The following is a 12,653-nucleotide window of genomic DNA, read 5'->3' as shown; positions in this document are numbered from 1 at the left end:
CCCCGCCTGAACTTGGATCCCAATGTGTATCTCCCTCCTCTGGAGATTGTCATCATTGGCGCTGCAAATACATAGTCCACAATTAAATATTATTGATAATAATGTAGACTTATATACCATGTACACTCTCAAAGACAGAGACCTATTCAGATGCGTAAGCATCCACATACAAGTGGGAAGGCAGCCAAGCAGTAAGCTGGCGCTTACAATTTCCCAAGCTCTGAGATCCTTTGTATGTTAAGATGAATCCGCCAATTAATATTCATGATAAAAGATTGGGTCGCGACTATGAATATGGCTCTCAAAATTCAAGGCTATCGCAAAGAGAGGTGCTATGATTCACAGACACAGCCTGCAGTAGTTTTAGGGTAGGGGCCTATGTTACTTTAAATTCGGTTGTAATTTTCAGCATTGGGATGTTTAGGTAAGCCTGCTTAAATTGTATGGGTTTTTTTATCTTCGAGAGGAAACTGGAAAATCTGGAGTAAACCGATGCGAAACATGGAGATATAAACTCAGAAAGGCACTCGGGCCATTCATGCTGTGCGGCACAAATGTTACCACTGTGCCACCCTGCCTTCCCTTTTAGTCACGTTAATAACATCAGCCTGATTATGGCATGGGCCAGTGTGGAGTCTTACCTCAGTGGAATGCTCAGGATTTTCACCGCCACCAGGGTGTTTGTCTTGTGGTCAAGACACTTTATCACTATGCCTTGACCGCCCATCCCAATGATCTTCAGCACCTCATACCGAAAGTTGAGGTGCTCGTGTTTAACCTGCGCAACAATCACACAGTGGTTAAGTGCCGATTCAATTGAGGCTCATTCAATCAGTGCTCGTTAGACAACGCATAGAGAGACTTAATCCATGCAGTGACAAGGAGCACGAGTTACTGAAGTAGCCGAGCTTTGTCAATTCTAGTGAAGGGTGAAGACAAGACTTGATGTGCTCATTTGCCATGCTAGATAACCATTTTCAACACACTTTTGGCACACAGCACGAAGGGCCTGGGCTAAATGTGCAGCTCAGTATCTTTTTGCGTGGAGTTATTTTCTACCCCTCTTTAGAAAATTGTGAGTGTGTAGAGTTTGTATGCTTTCCCCTTGTTCTGCATGGCTTACATGCTGGTTCTTTGAAATCTGCCCATTGGTAATAAACACTCACAATGTAACCGGTGATGACCAACCATGCTGAAAACGTACCTGCAAATTGATCAATTGGTTTTACACACAGCAACCTCGCTAAATACTGCAATAAATTGTCAGAACCGTCCTGAAAATTTAATGGCAATGTTGCTATCAGAATCAAAGTGTATTTCCAGAGTAAATACATTGACATCAAATACCAACTGCATATATGCAGGTAATTTTTCAGCATTGATATATTTGGCCAATACCAGTTACAAGGAGTGTGTGACAACACCGTGGTGTGAGGACATTGTCGTTGATGATGGTGTACCTGAAAACGCGATAATGATACCGTGTGCAGTTGATTATGCTGAATGTGATGACGATGTTTATGATGATGATGACACCCGAAGTAATAACCAGGGTGGCCTGCCGTATTTATTCCACAGACTTTTGCAATGAGCAGCAAGCCCACTACCACCGAGCCATGGCATCGCCTCCAAGGCGGGTATTTTGTGGAGTGCCTTACCGGAATATAATTGTCGTCTTCATCATCGTAACCATTATTGTAGAAGCCCCGAGCTTGATTTTGGAGCCCAAAGTACCATATCTCCTGCATGGCTAAGAGCTCTGTTCGCTCACTTTCTTTCAGGTAGCTGCCGTAGAGCTGCAAAATTTCTGCAGAAATGGCAACAAAAACAATAATTAATACATTATTATTACTATGCTTGTTTCTTATCTTAGATTCATATCGCGCCTTATTCCAATGTGCATTACACCAATTACAACATTGTGCATAAGATGATAATAGTTGAGACAAAAAGCAGGGTTATTAAAAGTGGTGGTGTAGGTATGGTGACAGCAGAACAGGCATGAGAGGTTAAGGAGGGGTGAGGGTAGGCCTGGTCTTGAATGAGGGTCGGGGGTTAGGGAGCAGCAGTAGAGGTAGTGATAGAAGTGATGATAGGGGTCGAGGTAGTGATATGGGTTGAGGTAGGCTTGATCGCAGCTGAGGGACAGAGTCAGAGAGTAGCAGTAGGATGGGCAAGGGAGAAGAGATGGCTTTTATTTAAGGGAGGAACGGAAGTAGGTTTTCCACGGACAGCCTTGTTCTTGCCGAGTTATTACAATAGGGGCTGATGGTGTAATCAGAACTGAATAGCTGCTGGTAATTGTTAAGTCTTTAAAGTTTGGCCAATGACAGTAACACTTTGTTTTTTTACGTGAGGAAACTGGAGTCCCTGAAGGAATCTCGTGCGGAACAGGTCGAGAACATAAACTCAACATGCAGTGACATCCGAGTCAGGAATCAAACCCACGCCTTCTTGCTGTGTTACGACTGTAACACCTTGCTGTCCAAACTTTAGATGCCGTGTGAAAGCACATTGGGACATAGGAAATAAATTAATCATTTTGTCATAAGTCTGGTTGACAACGAAGGAGAAAACAGACTTACGTAAATATGTGAGTTGTATTTAAATGGTAACTCTCACTTTTATAAGCACGGTTGCTAGGTATTACAGCAACACTTCCACTACACAGGCCAATCAGCTGCCAATCAGCTGAAAGCAAAATTAAGCACCCATGCAATATGGTTGCCTTCACATCCCCCAACCAACATGGCTGACGCAATGTCCTCCATGTAAAAAATGGACAACTTGACATCACCCGTACAAGAAAACCAGCACGATGTCACCCATGCCATATGGCTCACTTAAAGTCACCTCTAGAATATGACAACCAGGACATCTTCCATGAAACATTGCCGCCGTCACATCCGCACTCCACGATGTAGCATGGCCGATGTGACATCACCAATGCAACATGGCTGATATGATGTTCCCCATAATTGTTATTACCATGCGGGGTTTTGCACTGGATGGTGGCTCCGTCTTGTGAGTCTGAGAGTGCACTCCATCTCACGTCTTTCCTCTGTATCTTTCTCGATTGGCTTGACTACACACACAAAAACAAATGTCCACAATATAGCGTTTAACAAACTGTTGGAGCAAGTGCAGTTATTGAGCACTGAGCCAGCATTTCTGAAATCTTCGCTTCCAAATTCAGGAGGGTCCTGGCATGTTTTTTTAGCAGTGCGTAATGTTACTGGGTGTAATCCCAATGTATTAATTTGCAGATTGTTTTTGGAAGAGGAACACATGGAATAGAGAATATACGCAGGTGAATGACAACAGTCAAACTCTTAATAAAAAGGACACATTGTGGCAATAAGCGATGTTGACCAATGGTCAAGGAAAATAACAGTGACAGCCAAGTAATGGAGCACTTCCGAGAGATCGTCCAACTGGAGAAGGAGCGATAAAATCATCTCAGCTAGCAGGAGCTGAACGGAATATTATATCACAGGATATTTAGAGGTGTCATCGGCTTGGGGAGGCCTTCATTCAGCAGTGGAGAGATAAAAATGCTGTAGATGTTCTGGTTAAAATAGACATTCAGGTACACAGACAGGATCTCAGTCAGACACTGTTTGATACCTAGACACAGGCAGGTAGACACACAGCCAGGCAGAATTTGTGAGGAGAGAGAGTAGAGAACACAGGCACGTGAATCACATATTCGCCCATACATCACCACGCGAGTTGAGGAGCCGTACCTCCATGTTGGCGACGTGCAGAGCAAGTTTCGTAGAGTGTTTGTGTCTCACACCTTCTGGGTTTCTGTGAGGAAAGCGGGAGACGAGTCTAGGGTCGTACACAGTCTACGATCATTTCTCAATAAGATTCACATCTCTATATCGTGAAATCCTGAACATTTATATAATTACTCATTTGGGATTGCACATCGCCCTCTACTGGCAGACTAATGGCCACTTGCAGACCAAGTTCTGAGCCACCTTGGGACCCACAGGGATAGCTATCACGAGAGGTTGAGAGGGGTGAGTATGGGGTGAGACAAAGCAGCAAAATCCATCATTGTACTGCACTTCTATGCTCCCCCATCCCATGATTTAACCACAGCTCCAACACAAACCCACATCGTCAAAACGGACATCCATCATCAACACGAACCCACATCATCGACACGGACTCACATCATCAACACGGACCAACATCATCAACACAAACACAGTTGAACACGTAGGCTTTCACGACTAATATCATCCATAATAGAGTGTTTTTTGGGTTAAATATATGTGTCGTTAAAACCCGCCACCACCCGACACAGACAACTATTAAGGGTTGTCACTTAAACAGAACATGCCAATTCGTCACTAGTACAGAACACCGGTGCGTTGCAGAGCCAAGCCACAACATTTACAATTTGAGCACGACGTTTAGCCACTAAGGGGCCTTCCATAAATGACGTCATGCGATTTTGGACGATTTTTGACCCCCCTCCCCCTCTCGTCAAACGGCATCACAAAAAGTCAGACCCCCCCTCAAATATGACATCACAAAGCTCTGCCGCCTCCCAAAAAAAATATATAAACATGCTTCAAATCGCTTTAAACTGTCATTGTAGTGCACTGATGTTGTAGGAGAAAACATGTATTAAAAAGTCTATTTAATTAAGTAGAATGTGTTGCCTATATTAAAAGTTTCGCATTTTAATGTGGCGTCACATTTCTCAAACCCCCTCCCGCCTCGTTACACATCGTCACAAATGTCTGACCCCCCCCCCCCTCCCCAAGGTGCGTGACCTCATTTATGGAAGGCCCATAATTACCACAAGTTTCATCAGGCGACATACATATTTGTGGAGAAGTCTAACTGTTCCGTTATTTATATACACACATTAACATGGACCCAAATCATCAGACCCACATCATCAATACAAACTCATATCAACAAAACGGACTCACATCATCAACACGGACTTGCATCATGAACACAAAATCACATCCTTAACACATGAAGCTGCCGAGTGTAACCAAGTCTCACTCTGATTCGTTCCCACTCTGCTGCTCTTTCCCCACACCTCTTCCACTCTCACCTGTTCGAGTATTCGCTCGGAGTGGCTTCAGCTGCTGTCTTCTGCGTCCGTCGCCTCCACGTGTCTCTCGAACATTGAGGGCACGTGGTCCGAGACCGGATGTCGTAGGATATTGCGTCACGGTGACGTCAAGACGGAGATCCCCGCCCCCTTTTACAACTTCCGGCGCCGCGCGGCCACGTGGGTGAGTGACGTCATGGCAGCCCACGTTCCTCTTCCGGGTGTCGTGGCCGTCATTGGTGACGGTCCTGGGCCCCTAGCTCTGGGTCGACTCAGGCCGCGTGGCTGACGGGATGTGTACAAAATACTTCGTCACTAGAGGGGTGAAGGTGCAGCCCTGCAAGTGCTCGCTCTCGCTGCTGCTGGAGGACGGGTACGACGAGAGCAAGCTCTGGAGAAGCGCATCTGGAGGTGTATTTATTGCTTTTGGCCTACTCTTCCACGTCGGCAAGTACATCCTTGGGTAAAGGTGAGAGAGTCCCGACACTTTACCCACCGCACAACGCGTGTTGGCAGAGTGGACTTGCAATGCAGTGCCTGAGTCGGCCCTTCAATTGCCTTTCTCATTCACCCACTGCGTTCACTCGGCCACAAGTTCTTTGACCTACGTAGAGACTCCTCGACTCGCATAGAGACCCGCAGTCCCCAACTGATCGACTTAATGTCCCTCACTTTGCAGGCCTGTGTTGTGTTTAACTTCGCTTAGATCCCAGGTTCCAATGCGGGAATCAAACTGCGCAACCGTGATTAATGCGGGTTCTCACGTGTGGCAATTTGATGGTCTCTGCGCTGATACCAATTACTGTACCTATTTAGAAACCCATAGACTCATAGAGACCCACATGCTGACCCAGATTATTTACTAGATGCTCAGACTCACAGAGATATCCCCAGACTCGCCTAGAGACCCATCGACTTGTGTGGACAGCCCTACACTTGCACGGAGACGCATTTAGACCAATAGCCTCACGCAGTCCGTTCCATTCTTGTGTCTGGCAATATGTTCAGGAACTAAATGCCGACGTCAACGTCTGCTCCTCGCGACGGGAGACCTTCAGCAGACAGAGTTCGTGTCGTTTTGCTGTTCCTCCGTTGACGGAGTGCAGACTTACAGTGAGTACACTGCACTCACTGTACATAGTCTGGGTTGCATTGGCCACAGTCGCACTGCTGTGGCTCGCGTTTTGAACTTTACATTGGCGAGGGAGATGGACGCAACGGCCTCCTGGTGATGTTCTGACTCGGCTGATGATCGCACCGCCAGTGTCTGCGAGGAGGAATGTTTGAGCCAGGGGGTGCGATGCTGTTGGTCTCGATCGAGGTGTTTATTCTTGGAGGCCCCTTCATCCCATTGCCATATTAAGGTTGTTCTCAGCGTGTAACACCAGTAATAGGTTTTGTTTTGAAGGTCGTCAGCTGTGATCTTGTCCGTTCCTTGCGTTGGATAACAAGAATACTTTGAACCTATTGCTATACAAGCCGTAAGTGTATAACTCGTGTAAAGCCCATTGAGCTCTACAGCTCTGTTCTCAGACATACCTCTCAAAGGCCATTATGGCCTCTAACCTGCCATTATGAACCTGAGAGAGACACCCAGACCCAGGACTTGAAGCCAGGATCTCAGCAGTGTTGGCTCAATGTCTCTGACCCAGCCATTACGAACCTGAGAGAGACATCCAGACCCAGGGCTTGAACCCAGGCTCTCAGCAGTGTTGGCTTAGTGTCTGACCTAGCCATTATGAACCTGAGAGAGACACCCAGACCCAGGACTTGAACCCATGATCTCAGCAGTGTTGGCTCAGTGTCTCTGACCAAGCCATTATGAACCTGAAAGAGACAACCAGACCCAGGGTTTGAATCTAGGATCTCAGAAGTGTTGGCTCAGTGTCTATGACCAGGCCATTATGAACCTGAAAGAGACACCCACCCCTAGGGTTTGAATCTAGGATCTCAGAAGTGTTGCCTCAGTTTCTCTGACCCAGCCATTATGAACATGAGATTGACATCCAGACCCAGGGCTTGAACCCAGGATGTCAGCAGTGTTGGCTCAGTGTCTCTGAACCAGCCATTATGAACCTGAGGGAGACACCCAGACCCAGAGATTGAACCCAGGATCTCAGCAGTGTTGGCTCAGTGTTTCTGACCCAGACATTATGAACCTGAGAGACACAGCCAGACCCAGGGCTTGAACCCAGGATCTCAGCAGTGTTGCTTCTGTGTCTCTGACCCAGCCATTATGAACCTGAGAGAGACACCCAGACCCAGAGCTTGAACCCAGGATCTCAGCAGTGTTGGCTCAGTGTCTCTGACTCAGCCATTATGAACCTGAGAGAGACACCCAGACACTTTGGTTCTATTTGGTAAAGTCACATAGGTAAAAAATAAAACAACAAAAATCACGACGTTTCGGCCACAGCACAAGCGGCCTTCATCAGGTGAAGGGGACCAGACTGTCTCGAAGACTGCGCTGGAGTGAAACAGAGCCAAGCTCAGACCACGGCTTTTAAGCTGTGTGAGAGGGATTAAGGTGCCTTGACAAAGGAATTAGCATAAAAATTAGCATTTAATTGGCGGACTTAGCATGATGAAAGGTGTAGAGGGGGTGAACATGCGGGTACACATGCACCTGCATGTGCTGTGAAAGTTTGGGGTACCACTACTTGAAAAAATATACTATACCATTGAAAATTAGTTTAATGTTTGGTTCGATTTAGAACATCTTTCCAATGGTTGCTTAATTTGAAACCATCTTCTCGGTTGAAATTGTGTCTGTGTTTGTAGATCTGAATTGCCTCGTGAACAAATCTGTGATAAAAACCCGTGGGTTTGCAAAGAACCTTGGTATCAGTGATAGCCAATGTTTTCATGGAGAAATTTGAATCGGACGCCATCCAGACTTCCACCCTCAGACCTTATTTTACCTACGTGACTTTACCGAATAGAACCAAAGAGTATGGATCCTTGCAGTCACGAAAGCTTCAAATCTAGAATAGATACTGCCAGACCCAGGGCTAGAACCCAGGTTCTTAGTGCTGCTGGCACTGAGAATGCACACATTCAAATACACATCAATTTTTGCTATAGATTCAACGTAAAAAATATGCAGGAAAACAATACAGTACTTGCAAATTGAACTTAACCTATTTTGGCAGAGTCTGGCAGTGCTGAGACATCAGAGTTCAGTTCTCGACTACTGTTGCGAAATGGAATAGGCTACGTACAGAGACTGATGTCGTGGGGAAGAGTTGGCGAGGTCATGATGGGGTCACTCCTACAGCATTGTTAGTATCCCGAATGTGCTAGCAATGAATGTGCACGCGTCAACTTCTCCACATCACGATTGTATTAGAACTTCCTCTACCGGATCCTTTAGCAAATAATATTTTCATTTTACGCATTTGCCATCCCCCAACGCTGCAACATCAAATTAGGCGATCCTTTACGCAGACGATACAAAAACTAAAGCACCACTTCGCAAATCATAAAACTAAAAGATGAATTGATAAATAACTAGAGAAAAAATGGCCAAGAGAAAATGATCATCACATACTCTCATTTACAGGAAAAATAATTCATTTTTTTCATTAATTTTTTAACGTATCAAACATCGGAGTCCCGGTAGACTCTCCTTGGATCTCTCCCGGGCAGCATGTCCCACTCGGCAAAGACCCCAGGGCTGCCCAGGACAAGCTGGTGGGACAATGTCGCTCGGCTGGCCTGGGAATGCCTGGAAAATCTCCAGGAAGAGCTAGAGTCTGTGTATAAAAGTGTCTTGTACAGTTGTTTAGTGTATAGTGTAGTAGTGTAGAGTAATGTAGTGCTGGAGTCTATCACCAGGGAAAAGGAGTCTGGACCGCCCTACTCAACATGCTGCCGCCGCGACTCTCACCAAAACAAGCGGATTGAGAAGCGAACGAACATCGGGGCACATTGGTGGCATAAAATGCTTAAAAATTACGCTTAAAAAAGAAAGCCAAATATCGACAGATGTATATGTCGGGCTCTAGTTTTGAGGATTTCGCCAGATTTCCAGATGCACCAGGGCACTTTACCTTCCCGTGTAATTTTCATTATTTGCCAAATTAATATAATTTTCATTTGGGATGAATTTCAAGTATTCCAAAACAGCCCTTGCACTCTGCAAAAGTGCCCACCGTATCGTTCTATTTATAACTCACGTTTCTTCCCCTGTGCTTTAAAATGGTAGTTTAACTATTCATGAAATTGAAACGTTTATTGCGTGTAATGCCTTTTGTTTAAATTTCACAGAGAGTAGAGAGAATGATTCAGAATTGCTGGAAAGCACAGACACGCTGGAAGGGCAGGCAGAAGCACTGCCAACAATTTCCCAAGCGCTATGGCCCGACAGTAGGATGTTTCGCCAACTCCATTAATGGGTGTTTATTGTGCTCCTGTAAGCGAGTGTGTGTGTTGTCAGGCTCATGTGGAAGAGGCTCGTGATGGACACTACTGGGCAGTTGGATGCAGCGTCCAAGGATAGCGGAGGGCGCAGGAGTGACGCTCACAACAACGAGAGGCTCTCCAGGTGGCTAAAACGGAACAAGTTAGCACAGTGGGGAGCACAGGTGGTTCATCTGCCTGCCATCTCAGTCAGTTAACTCACAACATCTTGGTCTGTTTCATGACCTGTCAGTGGGCCTTCGGCACGTCACGTGGCTACAACGTGCACGTAGCCTGGCACAAGCACTGCGGTGATCTCACTGCCACATAGTCGTGAATGGTGGCTGTAGTTGTGTAATAATATTTGTATAACTTGCATTGGATGCGTCTTATAATTCAGTTGAGGTGTGTTATAATGTGCGTTATTACAAGGTATGGAGGAGCGGTGGTGTAGTGGTTAACTCAGATCTTTGAACCCTGTGACCCGAGTTAGATACCAGCTCACAGCCAACAGCAGTGATGATTATCTGAACTGATGCCTGGCCTCTGCCTAGGTCAACTCAGCCTCCAATGAGTACCTGGTGCAGTGTGTAAACATCGCCACTGGGGAGACAAATGTGGTTGGGCGTGGTGCTTGCCACCCATCTCGTGTGCTGTGCGGGCCATCATAGGCGCTTGCGAACAGCACCTGCCCCAACTGTCAGTTAAGGCTCTACAGGGGATATTTGTCTCTGTATTACAATGATTGGAGGTTTAATTACACATCTAAAGCTTAATGCAGCTGTGTAATAAATATTTTAATTGCCAAAGGTTTGACGGATATGTTTTGATATATTGATGAACTGTAGTACTGCCTTCCCATCGTTGGGAAACGAATTGATTCCTGCAAGATGAAAAAAGAAATTACTATATTTTTTTTACATTTTAAGATCTGCATAACGTGAATCAAATCAGAAATGTGGACACTGACGAAGCACAGAGAAAAAAGCTGAAGGGCACGGAGATGGTCCGGAGTCTCAGCTCCGTGAGGGATTCCTGGGTAACCCAGCGTAATCATATTCATTCCAAAATGACGCTCCCGTCTGGTTACGTGAGACCGATGGAACGATCGGGATGAGATTGGGGGATATTGATGCACACATACACACAAAGATCCCCCATATAGCCCTTACAGACTTGGGACAAGTGCTATTAGCGAGCAGCACCTATATGGAGGCTGGCATGGCACACGGGGGGTAGGAGGGGGGGTGTTGGCCAGCACGACCCAAAAATCCCCATCATGGTGGTGAATGCCGTGCAGTTGTCATCCTCAGGCAGTTCGCGTGCGCGTTGTGATGGTTGCGCGTGGTGGTCGTGAACGATGGTGTCGCTTTGCTGAGTGATGGAAGTCGATGTATGAGTTGAAGCAGTCTACGCGGGGGTGAGAGTCTTAGTTCATATTTAACACGAGAATGCCTTCGTGTTAAACTTTTACAGTTCTCCCGAGCCCATCATACTGTTGCTACTCCGGCGCACCAGCTATGACCAGGCCTACCCCAACCCCTATCACTACCCCAACCCCAACTCCTATAACCACCCGTATCACCACCATTACCCCTATCACTACCCCAACTTCTATCACTACCCCATCCCCTATCACTACCCAACTCCTATCACTACCCCAACTCCTATCACTACCCCTCCTTAACTGCTCCCGCCTGTTCTTGTCACAATAACTACACCACAAATTTTAATAACCCCGCTATTTATCTAAACCGCTGTCATGGTACGCACACTTTTATAATAGCCACCAATTGTTTATGAATATGGCGCTGTATAAATTTATATAATATAAGATAGTACATTTTCTCTAAGCTTTATACAATTGCATCTCCAAGAGCTGTACAATGACAAAAACAAAAACCCTCCTTCCCTTCAGCCTCTCCTTCCTCCACCAACTCCGTTCTCTCCTCCATGCTCTCCTCCACAACCTCTGTCTCCTCCAAGACACTTCACACAAGCCAAGACACATTGAACCTAGACCGCACCAGCAAACGAGGCAACATTGTTTAATGTATATTTACAAGTTAATTTTATAACGTATATTACAGTGACAATCATAATGTATGGTGTGTGTGGGGTGTAGTGTCTTGGCTGCAATTGTCCCCTGGTCCATCGCTTGCGTCCGCTGATGAGCATTGTGCCACTGCTGGTTCGGCGCTGGCTGCTCCCAAGGATCGTCTGCGCCATTTTGCAACGTTCAGGGTGTCCTGCCTTTGATCCATCCTGGGATTAACCAGGCTGGATTACAGTTCCAGGAACTCACAGATCCTTGAAAGTTCTGGACATTGGTGAGTTCATCTGGCAAGCGAGGCTGGGTTGGCTGGGTTGTGAAACCCGGATGACCAGCCATGGCAAGGCCTAGCAGCCCATGTGTGTGTAGTACGTGTGTGTCTTGTGTATGTGGGCGTGTGTGTGGTGTGTATGTGGGCATGCGGTGTGTATGTGTGTGTTGTGTGTATGTATATCTTGGGATGGAAAGAGGGTGAAGTGTGTGTATGTGGTGATAGTGGTGGTGATGATACTAATACACATCTATCATCACCACCCCTTGCGTCGTCATGGCTACTCTGCGGTGGACACTCCACCACAAAGCAGCCGGCGGCGGAAGAAAAAGCAGATTGCTCGTCCCACGCGAGCAAGTCGCGACTGCTTCTTCTTCTTCTGCTCTCTCGTCTCCTGCACCACCAACTCTGTCTTCTCATCCATGCTCTCCTCCGCAATCTCCGTCTTCTCTGCAGAGGCCAGGGTGAGTGAGGGCTGCGCATGAGTTGACCTGTGAAGGGACAGACACGACACCATTTCATATCCCGTCTATCGTTCGTTATTACTCTACAAGGTCACAACTCCCGATCATCCGTGCGTGAAATATCCCCATTGCATTTTCACCTTGCTTCGCAACATTCACAACATCTTAAGACACAGTAGGGCTTTCCTTGGTAATTAAGGAAAGTGATAAGAAGTAATAATTTAAACAGACAGGACACACACGCAGAGCGGCTTACCGTTGCACAGCGGCTGCAAAGGTTCTGTCGCTCTCCCTGTCGCACAGCGAGACCAGTCCCAGGTCAGCGGTGGCGACGACCGTGATGGTGGCAGTGGCGGTGGTGGTGTATGTGGTGGTGAT

General features: G+C 46.5%; 2 long non-coding RNA genes across 3 annotated transcripts; one reads left to right on the top strand and one right to left on the bottom strand.

Moving 5' to 3' along the window:
* Window positions 1-3,007: 3,007 nt before the first annotated feature.
* Window positions 3,008-5,231, bottom strand: LOC142905751 (uncharacterized). The gene is made up of 3 exons (XR_012929783.1): window positions 5,087-5,231; window positions 3,747-3,810; window positions 3,008-3,085 (listed from the first exon to the last, which is right to left on the bottom strand). It is a non-coding gene; the product is annotated as an uncharacterized LOC142905751 (long non-coding RNA).
* Window positions 5,231-9,834, top strand: LOC142905750 (uncharacterized). Of its 2 annotated transcripts, none has more exons than XR_012929782.1 (3): window positions 5,231-5,555; window positions 6,095-6,199; window positions 9,506-9,834. It is a non-coding gene; the product is annotated as an uncharacterized LOC142905750 (long non-coding RNA). The 2 variants fall into 2 exon arrangements; XR_012929781.1 differs by having other exon boundaries at window positions 9,525-9,827.
* Window positions 9,835-12,653: the final 2,819 nt, after the last annotated feature.

Source organism: Petromyzon marinus, chromosome 58 (assembly GCF_048934315.1).
Source record: "Petromyzon marinus isolate PM22_M1 ecotype Great Lakes invasive population chromosome 58, UKy_Petmar_22M1.pri1.0, whole genome shotgun sequence".
NCBI lineage: Eukaryota > Metazoa > Chordata > Hyperoartia > Petromyzontiformes > Petromyzontidae > Petromyzon > Petromyzon marinus.
Note: the sequence above shows the minus strand (reverse complement) of the source record. Positions and strands in the feature narration are given on the sequence as shown.